This window comes from Coregonus clupeaformis, chromosome 16 (assembly GCF_020615455.1).
Source record: "Coregonus clupeaformis isolate EN_2021a chromosome 16, ASM2061545v1, whole genome shotgun sequence".
NCBI classification, from domain to species: Eukaryota; Metazoa; Chordata; class Actinopteri; order Salmoniformes; family Salmonidae; genus Coregonus; species Coregonus clupeaformis.
Window position 1 is genome coordinate 13,155,884 of NC_059207.1, and position 20,079 is coordinate 13,175,962.

The following is a 20,079-nucleotide window of genomic DNA, read 5'->3' on the forward strand; positions in this document are numbered from 1 at the left end:
GCGATGTGGAGAACTGTTTCAAAATGGCGGATCAACACAACAGTGCCTTGCTCAGGGTAAGCTCATTTGTTCTCACCGCTGGGACTGGAAGCAGTAACGTTCTGTTAGCAACTGCTACTTTGTAAGCTAGCCATATCCAGACCAAAACGACACTGCAATGCATGGATTTCAGCTTAACTTGTGGCTGTTTCAAAAGGCTAGGCCTCCCAAACCTCCCTAGGCCTTTTCACCTCCAACTTCTACTCTCACTCGCTCTTTCTCTGCCTTCATTGGGGTGTTGGGTGTTTGCCAGGATAGAGCCTGCAGCCCCCCCCTCATCTCTCTCCCTCCCCCCCTCATGTCACTCCCTCATGCTCTCGTAGAATGTGTTTCCTCTTTCAGGCTTCTCTCAGCACACAGCTTGTATCGAGACCCTTACTCTGGTCTTTGTGCTGGCAGAGCCCATGCTCAAGACTGAGTGTGGTGTGTTTGTGTGTGTGAGCGCAGGCAAGCTGCTATTTATTCCAGGGTGTGCTTCTACTTGGCTTTGTGCTATTTTTCGATCTTGAAGGTTTCTGGCAGCACACCTAGCCCCAAAGGCCCTATAGTACATTCACTGTACCCCCACACATACTAGACTAGCCCTCCTCTGTTAGAACCAATGCATGGCCTTGTGCTTTAATTTTACTGCCTATCAAGGCAGCCTTGGCGGGAGGGAGGCTTATTTTATGTGAGAAAACACATTGGTCGAGCAACTGGTACTGCAGCACACCATTTCCATTCTTGTTCCCTTCCAAAGGTTCAGTTTCATGTCTTTCCTCTCAGAAGAAATCAAATCAAATTGTATTTGTCACGTGCTTCGTAAACAACAGGTGTAGAATACCAGTGAAATGCTTACTTACGGGCAATGCAGAGAGAAAGAAAATAGTGAAATAATAGAAAAGCAAAACGCCTGGTAATAAATACACAAGGGATGTAGGGATGGAAACAAGACAGGGTTAGCATCGCCGTGTCCAACCGCTGCACTGAAACACAGTAGGTGAATATAGCCAGACCTTTTCTAGGACAGTCCCTTCTCTCTGTTCAGGCCTGACCTCCAACACCAAGTCTTAAGTTGAACCAACTGTGGTGGACCTACACAACACTACTGACTAATGGAACAGGAATAAGTCACAGAATAAACAAATAAAGCTTGTGACTTCAACATTATTGTGGATGCTATCATGATTACGGATTGTCCTGAATGAATCATAAATAATGATGAGTGAGGAAGTTAGACGCACGAATATCATACCCCTCAAAAAAATGCTAACCTCCCCTGTTATTGCAATGGTGAGAGGTTAGCATGTCTTGGGGATATGAGATTTGTGGGTCTAACTTTCTCACTCGTCAATATTCACGATTAATTCAGGACTATCCATAATCATGGTAGCATCCACGTTAATGTAGAAGTGTTTAGAAACATATTCTATTCTTGTTTACACTAAAAGTGACTCCAACATTACGCTACATTATTTACCATTCATTTCTATTGGGCACAAAATAATCTGAAACACAACCAAAATAAACAGCAAACGCATCCAACAAGTTTGTAGAGTCACGAGCCTGATGTAATCATTGAGTGCTAGGAATACTAAACTTTTTACTACTTTAATACGCATAAGTTAATTTTCCCCAATACGTTTGGTCCCCTAAAATGGGGGGACTATGTACAAAAAGTACTGTTATTTCTAAACGGTTCACCCGCTATGGATGAAAATACCCTCAAATTAAAGCTGACAATCTGCACTTTAACCTCCACAGTAATGTATCATTTCAAATCCAAAGTGCCGGAATATAGAGCCAAAACAACAAAACATGTGTCACTGTCCCCATACTTTTGGAGCTCACTGTATAGCTGGTGTGTTAGAAGCAATTATTGGTACCATGATAGTCTTCGAAAATGTTAATTTACACAAAGATTGACTACAAAGACCACCATTTTCCATTTCACTATCATGGGGGATCCCGTTTTCTGCAAACAATGCCTGCAGTACCGCGGTCGGCCTTGAACTCCAGTGGCTTCAATGAGTGGACAGTCGTTCTCCCCTGGTACTAAGGAGCCTACCCAGTTCCTTCCTTATACTTGATATGTTGTTCACTGGCCAATGAGGGTCCAAGAGCACTAAAGATGCTCAAATCATTACACGGTAACCAGTCTGTATTTAGATACATGGCTCTGGTCTGAGTGGGTCATAGGCATATGAAGAGATCATCTATCCTGTTAACCAAATGATGTGCCTACTCCGTGGACTTTCTTAGACATTTTCTTAGACAATGTCATTTTCTTAGACTTTGAGACATCAACTTTAATCTACTGGTGATGGGGGGGAGGAATCGATACAAGTAAAGTATTGTGATATTACTTTTGATGATATATCAGTTCTATGACTCCAAGTAACGATTCTTGTTTAACTACTGCTAGGTAGTTAGCGTTAGCTAGCGCTAGTTGGCTGGATGTGCGCCAAAACTCTCCTTCTATAGCTTATTCTCCATCTTTTTAAATGGTAAACCAACATGTTTTCATCACTTTTATTTCCATGACTGATCAAAACTAGTTTTCTCATAGCTCTCACCAGGCATATAGTGAGCAATATGTTTGGAACATCAAAATGCAATAAAATCGTAGCATCGAATCACAATACATGTATAAATTGTGATAAATATATCATCACAATACATATAGTATTGGTACCTAAGTATCGTGATAATATCGTATAGTGAGGTCCCTGGCAATTCCCATCCCTATCATCTAGTGACCAGCCACTGGGTCTAAGTGAGAATATTATCAAATCGCTACAAAGCCATACAGCAGCCTGGATAACAGCATAAACCCAAAATACTGGGCAACAAGGGGTTTAGAATGGCACCTCAAATATCAATTTGTCCCTCGTCCTGTAGGTGTCATGGCGTGGATGCCCACTCTCCCTGGTCTGAGTGTGCCAGTGCCTTCCAGGGGATTACAGCCAGCCTCCAACCCTAACCCTCTGGCCCCTAATCTGGCTCTTATCTCTGTCTGCACAGGCCCATGTTTGTTTGGGTGAGGAGCCCTACAATAGATAGACATCTTTACCAGCGCTAACCAACATCCCCACAATGCTAGCTACCTCTAGCAGGCTGGGGTCACTTAAAAAAGCGCAATCTGCAGTTGCTACATACATTTTTGGACTTAAAAATGTATGATATGTACCCATTGATTCTTAAAGAATATAACTTGTTTCAACTGCTGATGTGGGCTGCGTCTCAATCACGGCATGTTTTTTCCTTTCTTTGTCTCCTGTTGTCTCATCCACAGAGATTTGGAACCGGACTGGTGAAGATAAGCTTTCCGGATGCACCATCTCTGTATATTTTTCACGAAACCAGTCTTTATTTTTTTAGATCAGCGTGACGGAGGGAAAGGAGGTTGAGGAAAGGAAGCTTTGTTCCGCTGGCTGTTGAGATGTGCACATTGACTGTGGTGCAGCGCCATTGGATGACTCTGTGGTAGTGTGTTCCTATGGCTGTTGTCGTTGTTGTAGGGCGGGCGCTCCTTTGGGTGTGTGTGATGTGTTGCCCCTGGCCTCAGTTCACACAGTCTCTCTCTGTGTTTGTCAGGCAGAAGGGGAAATAGAAAGAGGGATGTTTTCCTCTTTGCTGTGGAGCTGTATCCCAGTCTGCTTTACTTCCAGGAGAGAGAGAGAGAGAGAGAGAGAGAGAGAGAGAGAGAGAGAGAGAGAGAGAGAGAGAGAGAGAGAGAGATGGAACTCGGCCTCGTCACTCTTTCTCCCCTCCTCCCCTCCTCCCCTCCTCCACTCTGGCTTTTGTATTTCTTGTCTTCGCCTGCCCTCTAAAGGCCAGAGGGCTTCGCATTGTGTGTGTGTGTGTGTGTGTGTGAGAGTGTGTGTGAGTCAGGCGGCAGTAGTGTTCGTGAGGCGTGTGAATTCCCCTCCCTGCACGAGCCTGAGCAGGGCTACACACACACACACACACACACACACACACACACACACACACACACACACACAGGGCACAGTGTAATTACCCCTGGTCACATTTAATCCCCCAGGTGTTTTATTTATCGCCAGAGCAGCATATCTGACACATTGCGCCAATACCTGGACTCACTTCAGTCGCTCTCCGTGATACGGGAGCCAATATCATACCAAGCCCTGGCCACTCTCACAAAACTCTTAGTGGGTGTGTAGGTGTGAAGTAAAGCACTGACAGATGGGTATTTCATGGGCCATTGTGAACAATAGGCAGTGGCTGATTCCATTGTCCTGGGAGAGAGAGATCCGCTTGCTGTGTGCATTCATCAAGTTCTACTGGCGACTGCATAGGCAGAGAGCGAGAGAGAAAGAGACAGACAGACAGACTGTCTGTCAGAGAGAGAGAGAAAGAGAGAGTGAGAGAGAGAGAGAGAGAGAGAGATGGGCAGACAGGGAGAGCGCAAGCGTGTGCACGTCCCCTCCCTTGTGAATGTGAGGGAAAGAGTGGGGTGTAGACAGGCAGGGATAGAGAGACAGCCAGAGACAGACAGACAGGCCCCTGCTGCACCCTCCCCCCTCTCTCTGCCTCCGTCACCCCCCAGATTGGGGCCTGTCTGTCAGGCAGTTTGACATGGCAGCGGGGCGGCAGGCAGGGACCACGTCAAGCCTGCCTCACCCAGCCTGATGCCTCACTCACAGCTGATGGCTCTGATTTTGGCCCAGGCCTCTTTTGCACAATAGAGGGAGGGGAGGAGAGGGGAGGAGAGCAGTCAGCTCAGAAAGAGGTAGGGAAAGGAGGGGTGAGGGCTCAGTTCACAGAGAGGGGGAGCAGAACAACGGGGCCCATCACACCCATCTGTAGGTTTTGTATTTGGCTTCCTTGTATTTTAATAAGTGCTCTGTCGTTAGCAGGTATGTAGGGGAGGGCCATAGAATGCTTTAACAGAATATACACAGTCATGGATGATGGTGCACTTATTTTTTCTGTGGTTTTTGCACACATCATGGAACGTTGAAGGCAACTTCAGATGAGCCTGAATTCTGTTGACTGAAAAGATAAATTCTTCTTTTTGGAGAATAGTTCCAAAAAGTACTTGAGAACATGGCCTTCTGCCATTGAAATATTAATTGACTGTGTGAAATACTCTGCTGAAAGGCACATGCAGAACACATGTACTCCTGAGTGGCGCAGTGGTCTAAGGCACTGCATCGCAGTGCTAACTGTGCCACTAGAGATCCTGGTTCGAATCCAGGCTCTGTCGCCGCCGGCCGCGACCGGGAGACTCATGGGCAGCGCACAAGTTGTCCAGGGTAGGGGAGGGAATGGCCGGCAGGGATGTAGCTCAGTTGATAGAGCATGGCGTTTGCAACGCCAGGGTTGTGGGTTTGATTCCCACGGGGGGCCAGTATAAAAAAAATATGTATTCACTAACTGTAAGTCGCTCTGGATAAGAGCGTCTGCTAAATGACTAAAATGTAAATGTAAACACAACCCAAGAGCACTCACTGAAAGCTATAGCTATTGTGAACAAAAATATATTATAAACTGGGTGGTTCGAGCCCTGAATGTGAATTGGCTGAAAACCGTGATATATCAGAACATATGCCATGGGTATGACAAAACATTTATTTTTACTGTAATATATACTGAACAAAAATAAATGCAACATGCAACAATTTCAAAGATTTTATTGAGTTACAGTTCATTTAAGGAAATCAGTCAATTGAAATAAATGCATTAGGGCCTAATGTATGGATTTCACATGCTTGGGAATACAGATATGAATCTGTTGGTCACATATCCCTTTAAAAAAAGGTTTGGGCGTGGATCAGAAAACCAGTCAGTATCTGGTGTGACCACCATTTGCTTTCCTTTGCATAGAGTTAGTTGATCAGGCTGTTGATTGTGGAACGTGGTCACACTCCTCTTCAATGGCTGTGCGAAGTTGCTGGATATTGGTGAGAACTGGAACACGCCATCGTACACGTCGATCCTGAGCATCCCAAACATGCTCAATGGGTGATGTCTGGTGAGTATGTAGGCCAGGTAAAAACTGGGACATTTTCAGCTTCCAGGAATTGTGTACAGATCCTTGCGACATGGGGCCGTGCATTATCATGCTGAAACATGAGGTGATGGCGGCAGATGAATGGCACGACAATGGGCCTCAGGATCTTGTCACGGTATCTCTGTGCATTCAACTTGCCATTGATAAAATGTAATTGTGTTCGTTGTCCGTAGCTTATGCCTGCCCATACCGTAACCCCACCGCCACCATGGGGCACTCAACACGGTTGTGAGGCCGTTTGGACATATTGCCAAATTCTCTAAAACAACGTTGGAGGCAGCTTATGGTAGAGAAAATAACATTCAATTGTCTGTGTACATTCCTGCAGTCAGCATGCCAAATGCACGCTCCCTCAAATTTTGAGACATCTGCGGCATGGTGTTGTGTGACAAAACTGCATATTTTAGAGTGGCCTTTTATTGTATCCAGCACAAGGTACACCTGTGTAATGATCATGCTGTTTAATCAGCTTCTTGATATGCCACACCTGTCAAGTGGATGGATTATCTTGGCAAAAGAGAAATGCTCTCTAACAGGGATGTTAACAAATTAGTGCACAAAATTTAAGAGATAAGCTTTTTGTGCGTATGGAACATTTCTGGGATCTTTTATTTCAGCTCATGAAACATGGGACCAACACGTTAGATGTTGTGTTTATATTTTTGTTCAGTGTATAAATGTGTATTTTCAAGGCTCAAACTGGAAGAAATTTACTATGGCCTGGTGAACACTGCGAATGCTTCCTCTCAAGGCCCAAAGCGCTTGCCTGAGCCTGACATGGCTGACCTGCAACTTCATAAGCACTCCTTTTACATGGGCCTGATGTCAAGGCCAAATCAACCTGGAGTGGTTGGCTATTATTACCTGCTGTGTGTGAAGATCTCTTCTCACCTCGCCCACTCTCTCTCTAACCGTCTCTCTCTCTCTCTAGAGTGGCTTTGATCAAAACCATGCTCTTATGTTCTCAACTGCTGCTTCACGGCTGACCTCTGCATTGTACATTTCCCTGCTAATGTAAAAAGTTTATGTAGATTAACGCGACAATTTATGTAGATTGAGTTTTTGCCACTCGAGCTTGAAGCACTAAAAGATAGATGAGCGCTGACCCTGTGGTACCTGAGCCATGCGTTTTGCTTTCGCTATTCTTCAGAGTGCCAGAGCTGGCTAGTCATACCCAAGAGGGAAAAATAAACACTTCATAATTCACAAGGTCCTTTCTTTCCACAAGTCGTGATGGCCGCCTTAAAAGGGGCATACCTCCACAAAGTTCCACTGTAAATACATTGTTATTTAGCATGAGAATATGGAGGTATGTAGATGTGGTATGTATATACTATATGTGAGAGAGCATATGTGAGAAAGAGAGGATGTATGCATTTATTTTAATACCTGCAAATAGCAAATCAACTACTTAAACTTGAACTTGCCGAATGCCAATTTGCACTCGTAAGGTAGAGAACAACATTAGCCGTGTTAAATCGTAGGATCATAGTCTTTAAAGTCTGATGCCGCCTCCGCACAAGCAGCACACATCCAACAACAAGGACAATTTTCCTTCCTTGACACGTCATGTTTCACAAGCCTCAAAGAGTGTCTGTCAAACAGAAACCGCTGCCTGGCTGTCTGTCGGTAAGCTTTCAGGCGCTGTGGCGAATCGTCAGAGAGCCCTAAACTAGCTCACAAGTGGCAGGAACATTGCGGAGGTTGAGCAGTCAAGTGCCGTCAAGCACAGTTTGCCATAGAAAATGGATGTCTAAAAGCAAACAAAGAGCTTGACTCGGCTCCACATAGGCCAAGTGTGCGTGGGCCCACCGCTGGAACTGGCTTTTATTCTGAACACACAAAGAGAAGGGAAGAGGAGAGAGAGAGAAATTACTTTTCCAACACATTCCCCTACTACACACAGTTAGCTGGCTTAAAATACATGTGTACGTGTGTTATGTACAGTCCTACTGACGAAGGAGCAATATGGGTCAAATCAAATCAGTCTTGTGTTCGAACCGTAATAGCCTTAGGCCTAGAATCAATCAGATCCACTTTAGCCGACATCCGCATAGCTGATGTTTATGGTGGTGTAACTGCATTGGAGCTGTCAAATCGGTGAGTAGCTGCTCTTTATCATTGCCATGAAGTCACACCTGTCCCATTCCTGTTAGAAGTTCAGAATGAGAAAGTGTAGGCTATATATACATAGAAATAATGACGCTCAAATTGAAACTCATTAAATGAAATAATTAGGATTTCTATCAGCCTAATGGAGATGTAGAGTACATCTCACATTCCACTGTTCCAACTTGTAAACAAGTCTGCCTTAATGCGACTCTGTGCAGCCAATGGCAATGTCTGCTTTAGGTATAATGCCATGAGATGTTTGTGGATTGGACAGCTCTAACGCTGTTCCAACTCCGACACTGCCAAAAGAACCGCTATGCGGATGTCAACTAAAGCGGATCTAATTTAATAGAGCCCTTAGTGTACTCTAGCCTCCTCATGTTTTTTTTCCATCCCAAGCCTTTCAATTACTCTCAGTTTGATTCATCTGCACTGACACAGTCTAATGTGTTACATAAGCATGTGTCAGCCTAAACCTCTATCAGGTCACTATCTCACTAGAATCCCCAAACACAATGTGACCAGTGAGTAAGCCAGTTAATTGTGTCAACACAAGTTAGTGAAGTGAGTTATATTCTCTGACTGGCGCTGTGGCCCAATGGGTAAACAGCTGTTCTCTTCTGTGTGTGTGTGTGTGTGTGTGTGTGTGCATCCACTATTTATATCTGTTGCAGTATCCTCCCATTGGCCCCCATGTTGTCTCTCTTCCGCGTTATTTCATAATTATGTTGCTTAAATTGGCTGCTCAACTGTGAATCGTTGTATGACATATGATCACTGATGCTCAGCTGGCTGAATGCATGGGGGACGTGTTAACCTCCCTCCACTTCTCAGGCCCAAGTCACACATTTATGACAAGTGTGTTGCGATATTTCAATGTAGTACGTTTGTTTTCAATTGATTCCCTATAACCCACAGTCATAACAATCTATGCTTCAAGATTGTTTTGATCACTCGGACTGGGATATATTCCAGATTGCCTCTGAGAATAACATTTATGTATACACTGACTCGATGACTGAGTTCATCAGGAAGTGCCAATAACAACGTATCCAAACCAAAAAACGTGGATAGATTGCAGCATTTGCAAAACAAAGCGTGAACCACCGCATTTAACCACGACAAGGTGACTGGGAACATGCACGAGCACAAACAGTCCAGCTATGCCCTCTGTAAGGCAATCAAACAGGCAAAACGTCAGTACAGAGACAAACTGGAGTCGTAATTCAACGGCTCAGACACGAGACATGTGGCAGGGACTCCAGACAATCACGGATTATAAAGGGAAAACCAGCCATGTCGCGGACACCAATGCCTTGCTCGCAGACAAGCTAAACACTGTCGCGCGCTTCGAGGAAACGGTGCAGCCGACGCAGGACACCGCTGCTCACGAGGACCCTGAGCTCTTGTTCTCTGTAGGTGAAGTGAGTAAGACATTTAAGTGTGTTAACCCTCGCAAGGCTGATCCTCAAAACGGTGGCCCCACAAGGGTGCGTGCCACGCATGTCTCCAACATCTCCAACACAATCATCAAGTTTGCAGACAATACAGATGTGGTAGGCCTGATTACCAACAACGACGACGAAACAGCCTACAGGGAGGAGGTGATGGCCCTAGCTGAGTGGAACCTCTCCCTCAACGTCAACAAAACGAAGGAACTGATTGTGGACTTCAGGAGAAAGTTCCTCGGCGTGCACATCACTGACAACCTGAAATGGTCCATCCACACAGACAGTGGTGAAGAAGACACCAACCTCAGGAGGCTGAAGAAATTTGGCTTGGCCCCTTAGACACTCTCGGGCTGCATCACCGCCTGGTACGGACAGCACAACGCATCACCGGGGGCACACTGCCTGCCCTCCAGGACATCTACAGCACCCAGTGTCACAGGAAGGTCAAGAATATCAAGGACCTCAGCCACCCGAGCCACGGCCTGTTCACCCCGCTACCATCTAGAAGGCGGAGACAGTACAGGTGCATCAAAGCTGGGACCGAGAGACTGAAAAACAGCTTCTATCTGTCACCACTAGCCGGCCTTCGACTAGTACCCTGTCCTGAACTTTAGTCACAGTTACTAGCCGGCTACCACTCGATACTCTACCCTGTACCTTAGAGACTGTTGCCCTATGTACATAGAGTCATTGAACACTGGTCACTTTAATAATGATTACACACTGTTTTACCCACTTTATATGTATATACTGTATTCTAGTCATGGCTCATCCTATATAACTACTGCTGTCCACACCTTTTCTATTCATATACTGCCCATAATGTCTATACACACCATCATATACATATATATCTATACTCCGGACTCTGACACTGCTTGTCCTAATATGCATATATTTCTTAATTCCATTATTTTACTTGTAGATTTGTGTGTATTGTTGTGTAGTGTTCAATATTACTGCACTGTTGGAGCTTAAGCATTTCGCTACACCCGTGATAACATCTGCTAAATATGTGTACGCGACCAATACAATTTGATTTGATTTAAGATGCCATAAATATGAGATTAATAGCAATAGTTTAAATGGCCAAAATATTAAAATGGCAAGGAATGTAGGGTTAAAGTGGAAATAAAGTGTCTTGTTGGGTTCAAGGTGAAAGGTGACCTCCCTCTGCCTCTGTCCGTCTGTCCTGCAGGATCTGCTGCAGCAGAAAGACAGCCATGGCCGGACAGCGCTGGAGCTGGTCTCCAATGCCACGCTGAGGGAGGAGCTTCCACGCAGCATCCTGGCTGGAGAAGTGGCCCTGGAGGCACTGAGGCACTGAGGTAATTGTGCTCGGGGTTTTCCTCATTCAGGCCGAGATTCAATCAAAGGCGTGTTATAGAGCATCGCTCCAGACAGCTGCTGACAATGCACATTTAAAGGCGCCTTGGATTGAATCCCAGCCCCAATGGGCAAGTTCAGTATGCATTGAATTCACTTTAGGAACATGGAATGGTCTAAAATAAGCAACTCCTCCAAACCAGGGCTATGGGCCAGAGACGGAAGAGATAGCGAGACATCTCACAGGCAAAACATTTCTGGGCGAACGGGGGGAATAAGTAGACCAGAGCCAGCTGTTATAAACAAATTTAAAAATAAGATATATATCCTGTCTGTGTAAATGGGAGTTACCTCTCTCGTGTGATCATACCAGAGATTATGGAGGAACTGTGAGTTCAACAATGAAAGCATGCTCACGTGAGAGGGGAAACGCCCACTTACACGGACTGGAACCTTGACAATGTTTTTCAATGATAAACTGCCTTTATGAGAGGACATGATTATCCACCATCTTTGTATGGGCAATGCAAAACTAATCTTGTTCGAAAGGATGCTCCGTCTCAAGTGCTGAACTACTGTAATTGGTTGGATTAAAGCTCAGTGGGCAGAGCTTAGAATGACACGTCAGTGGGTGGAGTTTACAGGTGAGAGTCAAATAAAAAAGGGTCTTATGGGAGGTAAGTTGGAGGTGGATGGAGGGCATTACATGCTGGCCACAACCTGCAAGGTATCCAGTTTGAATCCTGTTTGAGACTTTTGTTTTCCAACCATACGTAACACTCTTAACGGCACATTTGTAATCTAACTTTTTACGTTTCTAACTTCCTGACTGAACAGAATTAAATATGTCTGGTGCCCTCCCCCCTGATGTTGCATTGGACTAGGCACTAGGATGGGGACCAGAAGGTCCTATGTTCAAATCTTGCCGATGCCTGTTCTCAAATATGGTCTATTTACGTTACCTTTCCGTAGCAAGGAATGCTCACCCTCAAAACCCAAACCATCCAACTCTTGTTAGTGATACTGGAGGATATTCACTAACATCCATGACTGGGGTTTCTATGCAATGGGTGAATCTCAATTGTATTTCCCTGATTTCTTACGGCCTCTCTCCGTGCCTTCTCCTCAAGACACACTGGAGGAGAAGATCCAAGGGAGGAACCTCATTCTGCTCCAATGTGCTTTGAGAAAGAGATGAAAGGAAGACATTAGGAATCAAGAAAATACAACTGAGATTCACTCAATGTATTCACTCTGACCCTTTTCTAAAACAGTGTTCTTCGAGTTAGGCTGGGATTCAATCCAACCGCTGGTTGTCCTCTGGGAAATCTGGGAAACCAGGCCTGGTATTCATAGCTGACTTTGAAAAGGCATTTGATAAAGTACGACTGGAATTTATGTATAAATGCCTGAACTATTTTAATTTTGGAGAATCTCTTATACAATGGGTTAAAGTTATGTATATTAACCCCAGTTGTAAAATAGTAAATAATGGCTGCTTCTCAGAAAGTATTAAATTGTCAAGAGGAGTAAAACAAGGCTGTTCATTATCGGCATATCTATTTATTATGGCCATGGAAATAGCTATTAAAATCAGATCCAACAATAATATCAAGGGCCTAGACATCCAGGGCTTTAAAAAAAAGTGTCCTTGTATGCTGACGATTCATGTTTTCTTCTAAATCCGCAATTTGGACCCCTGCACAGCCTCAGAAGATCTAAATCATTTTTCTAACCTCTCTGGATCAAAAAAATACAACTTTTACATTACTGTGTAGTTTACCAATAAGATGGTCCGACGGTGAAGTGGAAATACTCGGTGTCCTTAAGCCATTTTGCCACAACTTTGGAAGTATGCTTGGGGTCATTGTCCATTTGGAAGACCCATTTGCGACCAAGCTTTAACTTCCTGACTGATGTCTTGAGATGTTGCTTCAATATATCCAAATAATTTTCCTTACTCATGATGCCATCTATTTTGTGAAGTGCACCAGTCCCTCCTGCAGCAAAGCACCCCCACAGCATGTTGCTGCCACCCCCGTGCTTTACCGTTGGGATGGTGTTCTTTGGCTTTCAAGGCTCTCCCTTTTTCCTAAAAACATAACGATTGTCATTATGGCCAAACAGTTCTACTTTTGTTTCATCAGACCAGAGGACATTTCTCCAAAAAGTACGATCTTTGTCCCCATGTGCAGTTGCAAACCGTAGTCTGGCTTTTTTATAAAAGATCCCAGAAATGTTTTAAAATGATAAAGTTGGATTAGCAAACACAACATGCCATTGGAACACAGGACTGATGGTTGCTGATAATGGGCCTCTGTACGCCTATGTAGATATTCCATAAAAAAATCAGCCGTTTCCAGCTACAATAGCCATTTACAACATTAACAATGTCTACACTGTATTTCTGATCCATTTTGTGTTATTTTAATGGACAAAAAAATTGCTTTTCTTTTGAAAACAAGGACATTTCTATGTGACCCCAAACTTTTGAACGGTAGTTTATATATATATATATATATATATATATATATATATAATGGGGGATACAACCATCTCAGCTCTGCAGATTTTGCTGCGAAGAGACAGAATCATTAGATCACTTGTTTTGGTACTGCCCATATGTAGCTTGTTTTTGGTCGCAGGTTCAGGAACGACTGAAACGATGCAACATTTACTTGGAGCCAACTCTGCAAATAGCACAGCTGGGTGATTTGATAAGTCATAATCAATCAATCAATAATATAATAATACTCTTAGCAAAGGTGTTTATCTTTAATTTACAATCTGTAGAAACTATGAGAATATAAAGTTTCAGAACTTTTGAGAAAAATCACAGCACAGTGGAAAATATATATGGCAGCTAGAAATCTGGATGGTCTTCAGAGATAAATTGAAGGGGTTGAGGGTAGCTGAAGGCTGAAGACTAAAAACAAACAAAAGATAACTAATGTAAAATATACTGTCTGTGAAATGTATGTAGTATGTATAAGCTGGAAGTGGAAGCCTAAGTATTGTTGTCCATTAGTTTACTCCAATTAGAGGAGGGGTGGTAGGGTTAGGGGAAAATAATACACAAAAAATATGTATATAGTATGGGGGATTGGAAATCATGCAGACAATTACATTATAGAAGGCACAATCTATCTGCAATATTAAAGCTGATCTAGAGAAAAACAAAGAGACGAGGAATAAAAAATTGAGATTCACTAAATGCATTCACCTCTTTCCAAAACCATGTTCTTCCAGTCAGGATGGGATTCAATCGAACAGCAGGTTGTCCTCAATGTGGCTTTAAAAGGCAATGTTCCCGCGCTCGCTGAGATTTCATTCACGGTAAACGATGCATATGTCGACTCAATTGGAAATTACCTTTAAAAGCAACATTGTCGACAACCACCGGTCGGATTGAAAAATGCCTAAATATCATAAAAATTGATAATAAAAAACTAAAGCAAACTAATAATCAAGGAGACTTGAGGATCCAAAGAAATTGATAGCCCCGTGTGCTGGAGCATGGTGCTTGCAACACCAGGGACGTGGGTTTGATTTATGCTGAACAAAATTATAAAACGCAACATGTAAAGTATTGGTTCCATGAGCTAAAATAAAAGATCACAGAAATGTTCCATACGCACAAAAAGCTGATTTATCAAATTTTGTGCACAGATACCTCCCACCTGACTGCAGAAATGTCCACCAAAGCTGTTGCCAGAGAATGTAACGTCATTTTAGAGAATTTGGCAGAATGCCCAACCAGCCTCGCAACCACAGACCACATTTAACCACGCCAGCCCAGGAACTCCACAGCCGGCTTCTTCACCTGCGGGATCAATTGAGACCAGCCACCTGGACAGTTGATGAAACTGAGGAGTACTTACAGTATGTCTGTAATATAGCCCTTTTGTGGGGAAAAACTAATTCATTCTGATTGGCTGGGCCTGGCTCCCAAGTGGGTGGGCCTAAGCCCTCCCAGGCCACCCATGGCTGTGCCTCTGCACAGTAATGTGAAATCCATAGACTAGGGCCTAATGAATGTATTTCAATTGACTGATTTCCTTATATGAACTGTAACTCAGTAAAATCGTTGAAATTGTTGCATTTATATTTTTGTTCAGTATATATAAGGGCCACATATAAGCTATGGTGTGGCCAAGGGTTGACCTAGCTAGCAGATTGTAACGGGCTAATGTGATTGTAACAGGCTGCTCCATTAGCCGTTACAGGATAGGTACTATTTTCGACCAACCTTAACTTGTCGATACTATCTTCGTTCTCGATTCTGTCAAACATGAATCTTCTTGATTGTCCAAGTCCAGTTGTAGGTGGTTTGTTTGAGTTTAGAAAATGCTACGTTATTAAAATAACTATTTTTCTCCATGAAGTAAACAAACAATGTGTACGCCGCCATCTTGTCCATTACAGATCTTCTCTCATTGATCGAGAAAGGTGAGTGCCATGACATGCGGCACTTTAGGTGGAACCACCTGTCTCAATCAATTAGAGAAGATAGAAATTACAAAATTGAAAACTTTCAGATTGACCAAGGACCAGGAATAGAACATAACAGTACAAACACTCAAGAGGCAGGTTAAAGGCTCTGTCAGAGCATATAACTTAATCAAACTGAACCAAAGTCCTTCCTTCAAACATAAAGGTCCATGGAGCTTAGAGATTCTTCAGCATCTCCTGCTGCTCTCCATGCGTCTTCTTCTTCGATAGGGTTTAACGGCAGTTGGCATCCAATGTTAATGGTGCAATACCGCCACCAGCTGGACGGGGTAGTGTATAAGAAACAAAAAAAAAACATTGCGGGAAATGACATCATACTAAATTAAACACGTCAACTAACAAAACCCATCCAACTTCATCAATCACAGTCCACTCCAAAATACATCCCTACACAGACTCAGGGGCCTGTGATGGTGGAACATTCACCGACAGGATTTCTTGCACGGCCTCAGCTGTGAAATCACGAAAACCCCCAAAACGTTCAGCTGCTTTTACAATGATTCCAATTTTCTTAGACTTCTTCTCCACTTGTGCTGTACAGTTTATGACCATTGCAATAAATAATACAAAGTCCACCTTTTTACAATGTAGCATTTCACTATCCCTCTGTTGATGAGAAACATTCACTGGTCGTGGTGGCTCTACTACCATTGTTTCTTCCCCGCCACTCGTTCCTTCCAATCTTCTCACCGCCTCCAGATAGGAGACAGGCTGGACACTCCTTACCCTTGCCACCTCATTCTCCTTCACCCTAACAGGGCACTCCAGGAATTCAGGCTTATGTTCACCTCCACCGTTGCAGCATTTCACTTCATCTGGCATACAATACTCCTTTCTTCTGCACACATTTGACCAAATCTTTTACATTCATGACACTGATGGATCCTAACTTTATACGTATGAGAAGGGAGAGACTCTTAATCAAAGAACAGTAGCATGGATGAAGTTAATTTATTTTCTCCGTCCACCATACGTCATTTGACGTGCACCAACCACTCCATCGGTGTCTTCAGTTATATCCTCTGCCTTTATTTCTATCGCCACCCTAGAAATAACCCCCTTGATAGGCGCCCTGCTACAAAAATCCAACCCCCAATGCAGCACAGGTGTTGCCAATTTAAAACATAATGAGGCCACTCAGGCCAGGTGACCTGTAGAGCAGGGGGGTTATGGGTCGTGTAGTCTTTACCATGGCGGCCATCTCAGCGCTACTGTGTGGCAATCCCGTAGGTCAAATCAAATTGTATTTGTCAAATGCGCCGAATACAACAAGTGTAGACTTTACCGTGAAATGCTTACTTACAAGCCCTTTCCCAACAATGCAGTTAAAAAGTAAGAACATTAACAAATAGATCAAAAGAAAATAGTAACACAATAAAATAACACAATAAAATAACAATAACGAGGCTATATACAAGGAGTACCGGTACCGAGTCAGTGTACTGGGGTACGAGGTAATTGAGGTGATTGATTGAGGTAATATGTACATGTAGGTTTGGTTAGGTGATTGATTGATTGAAGTACTATGTAGGTAGGGGGTGAAAATCAGAAAGTCCGGTGGAGGGGCTTGTCACGTGTGCATGTGGTCTTGCGACATGAGACAGACATGGGTTTAAGCAATAAAAATTGCACAATAACAAGGGCCTAAACGGTAACAGGGAATGACAAATGAATCACAAATCAACAAAACTACAACTTAACAGGACTCAAATCAACAGAATACTGGGAGGAGTTACCCTTGCTCTTACCCCAAGTAGTATTTTCCTATGCAAGGGAAGTTAACCTCTAACCCTGAAAGGTTGTTCGCGTCTATATAGTTGCTGGTGGGTCAGGAGTCTTCAAAATAAAGCACACAACAAGTCTGTTGAACATAACCACACACGCACGCAGACTCAAAGTTCTGTCTTTGCGTTTGGCAGTGGAATCATCTATTGAGGGGTCCTGTCATGTTTGGTCACGTAGTGTCCTGAGAGAGGCACAGGACAGAGATGGAAGAGCCTCATCTGGGGGCCATGTGGTGGGGTAGCCAGGGGTAAGACTAGCCCCCCTCTGGCTGCTCAGGGAACAGCCTAACCCTAACCTAGCCACACAGACAACGCTGAGGGATGACCTGTTTCCTGAGAGGGGAACTTCAATGGAGAGAGGGGCTTATAATGTAGCGTGTGTGTTAGGAGAGATAGAGATTAGAACATGAGAAGTGAGGATGGTGTGTGTCTGTCAGAGAAGAGGAGAGATGGAGAACAAAGATACTAATAACCCTCAGTGCCATCCTGACCTCTTGTGGAGGGGTGGGCATGTATGTCGTCGCTGGGTATGTATGTCGTCGTTCATGGGGCTGTGTGGCGTGGTGTACAGGGGTTTAGATGAAGGGGTATCAGACAGTGGAGACACCCCCAGACTAATAAATGATCTGGTCAGGGGCCCTCCAGGGGGTTAGAATGGCCCTCTATCCCCCTCTGTGTACGTTGAAACTAAAACACACACAAACGACATAGTTACACATGCTTCAAATCACCCTTCTGTGTCCAATCATACACAGTCCTACACACGCCCGTGGCTGGCTATGTATTGGTCTTCGTGAAGCTCAATGACTCGCTATTTTGGCAATTAATGAAAAACCTTCCAAGATTATACAAAATATTTAATATTTTTCACGTTTTTCAAAATAATCGACATACATCAGGTGCATTTATATGTTTATATGTTCTCAGAACTTTCCCTTACTGCCCACCCACCCCAAAATCTCCACCACTGTCCTCTACAGACATTGACCAGGACAGGGAAAGTGAAGCTGATGTCACAGGAAACTCTGCAGGCAGTGCTTGACTTGGACTGAAATAGGTTCCTGTACCCATTTTGTGTGCCGGTACTGTTTATATTTAGGTGCAGGAGCTCCACAATACTTTTGAGCTAATATTCTACCAGAGGAACAGGAGCTCAAGCAGTAGAAAATGTGAGGTGCCGGTACTCAGCTCCGGTGAGCTCCTGCCCAAGTCAAGCGCTGACTGCAGGCGAAAAGACCTCAGAGAGAAATGACAGGCAATCACCTATACAAGATCATCAACATTAGACCATTTACAAGCATACAGTCAAAAATACTTTAAAACCATAAATTAACAAGGGCTACTATGTACATCATTCAAAAATTAAGTTGAAGTAAAAAAAAATGGGTGCAATTGAAAGTGCCTTTTTCCTTTACGTCTGTCAGATACATTCTGTTTAGCGGTTTTTTCTCTCATCAAAAAAAAAAAGTTTGGGTTTGCTTGCAAACACAGCCAATACAACTTTATTAAACTTTGAACATTTGGATGCATGACCACACATAATTAACCCACCACAGTTATTGTAAATTATAGCTACCACATACAGTAGTACACACATACATATTCAGGTTTTCAAAATGTCCCCTTCAGGCAGTACAAAAAGACACAAAATAGTATTTTGGTGAGGATGATATTAAGTGTCTGTCTAGGTCTAATTCTCCACGGAGCATGTTATTCTTTCAAGTGCATTCCTCAAAACAAACTAAATCAATGGCCTTCCAAAGAGACAGATCTACGCTTGCTGAAGTTTAAGGGATGGAGAGGGAGAGGGGGACGTGGATATGAAGGAGTGGAAGGCTTCTCAGATGAAGCCTACGCTGTGATCTTTCAACAGATGCTCTAGGAGAGACCCAGGAGACTTTCCCTTCAGACAGGGCTGTGACCCCAACCACTGACGAATGAGAGAGGGAGAGAGAGCGGGATGAATGGAGGAATTTGGTAAAAAGGGTGCACACACACACACACACTCGGGTGCACACACAGACACGCGCACACACACACACACACACACACACACACACACACACACACACACACACACACACACACACACACACACACACACACAGCCCTGCCATCTCTGGCCCAAGTCCCCTAAGCGTCTTGTCTTGTCACATAGCGGCTGGCTGGCTGCTCATCTAGCTCACCCTTCTTCAAACTCAGATCCACATCCATCTGCTGTGCCAGAGGAGACCGACAACCAAACACCGACAAGGGTGGCAGGTAGCCTAGCGGTTAGAGCTTTGGGCCAGTAACCGAAAGGTCGATGGTTGGAATAGCCGAGCCGTCAAGGTGAGAAATCTGGCGATGTGTCCTTGAGCAAGGCACTTAACCCTAATTTGCTCCAGGGGCGCTATACTACTATGGCTGACCCTGTGAAACAACACATTTCACTTCACATATCTGGTGTATGTGACAATAAAACACCTATTTTCTTATTTGATTTTACTCTGGAGCTATATGCACACACACACACACACACAGCATGTACACACACAGCATATACACACACAGCATATACACACACACAGCATTTACACACACAGCATGTGCACACACAGCATGTACACACACAGCATATACACACACATCATGTACACACACACAGTGTATGGGCACACGCCAAGCATACAACTAGCTTGTTTGCTTGCATAAACACATATGCACGCGCGCACACACACACACACACACACACACACACACACACACACACACACACACACACACACACACACACACACACACACACACACACACACACACACACGTTCCTTGAAAGAGATTAAAGTTGAGCTGT

At 43.9% G+C, this 20,079-nt stretch overlaps 1 long non-coding RNA gene across 1 annotated transcript in view; it reads left to right on the forward strand.

The window, feature by feature from the left end:
- LOC121584448 overlaps positions 1 to 19,295 on the forward strand; it is a 40,579-nt gene extending 21,284 nt beyond the window's left edge. Inside the window, exons 3-4 of the long non-coding RNA XR_006003717.2 lie at positions 10,820 to 10,949; positions 19,117 to 19,295. This is a non-coding gene — a long non-coding RNA (uncharacterized LOC121584448). The remainder of the gene's footprint in view (positions 1 to 10,819; positions 10,950 to 19,116) is intronic.
- Positions 19,296 to 20,079: the final 784 nt, after the last annotated feature.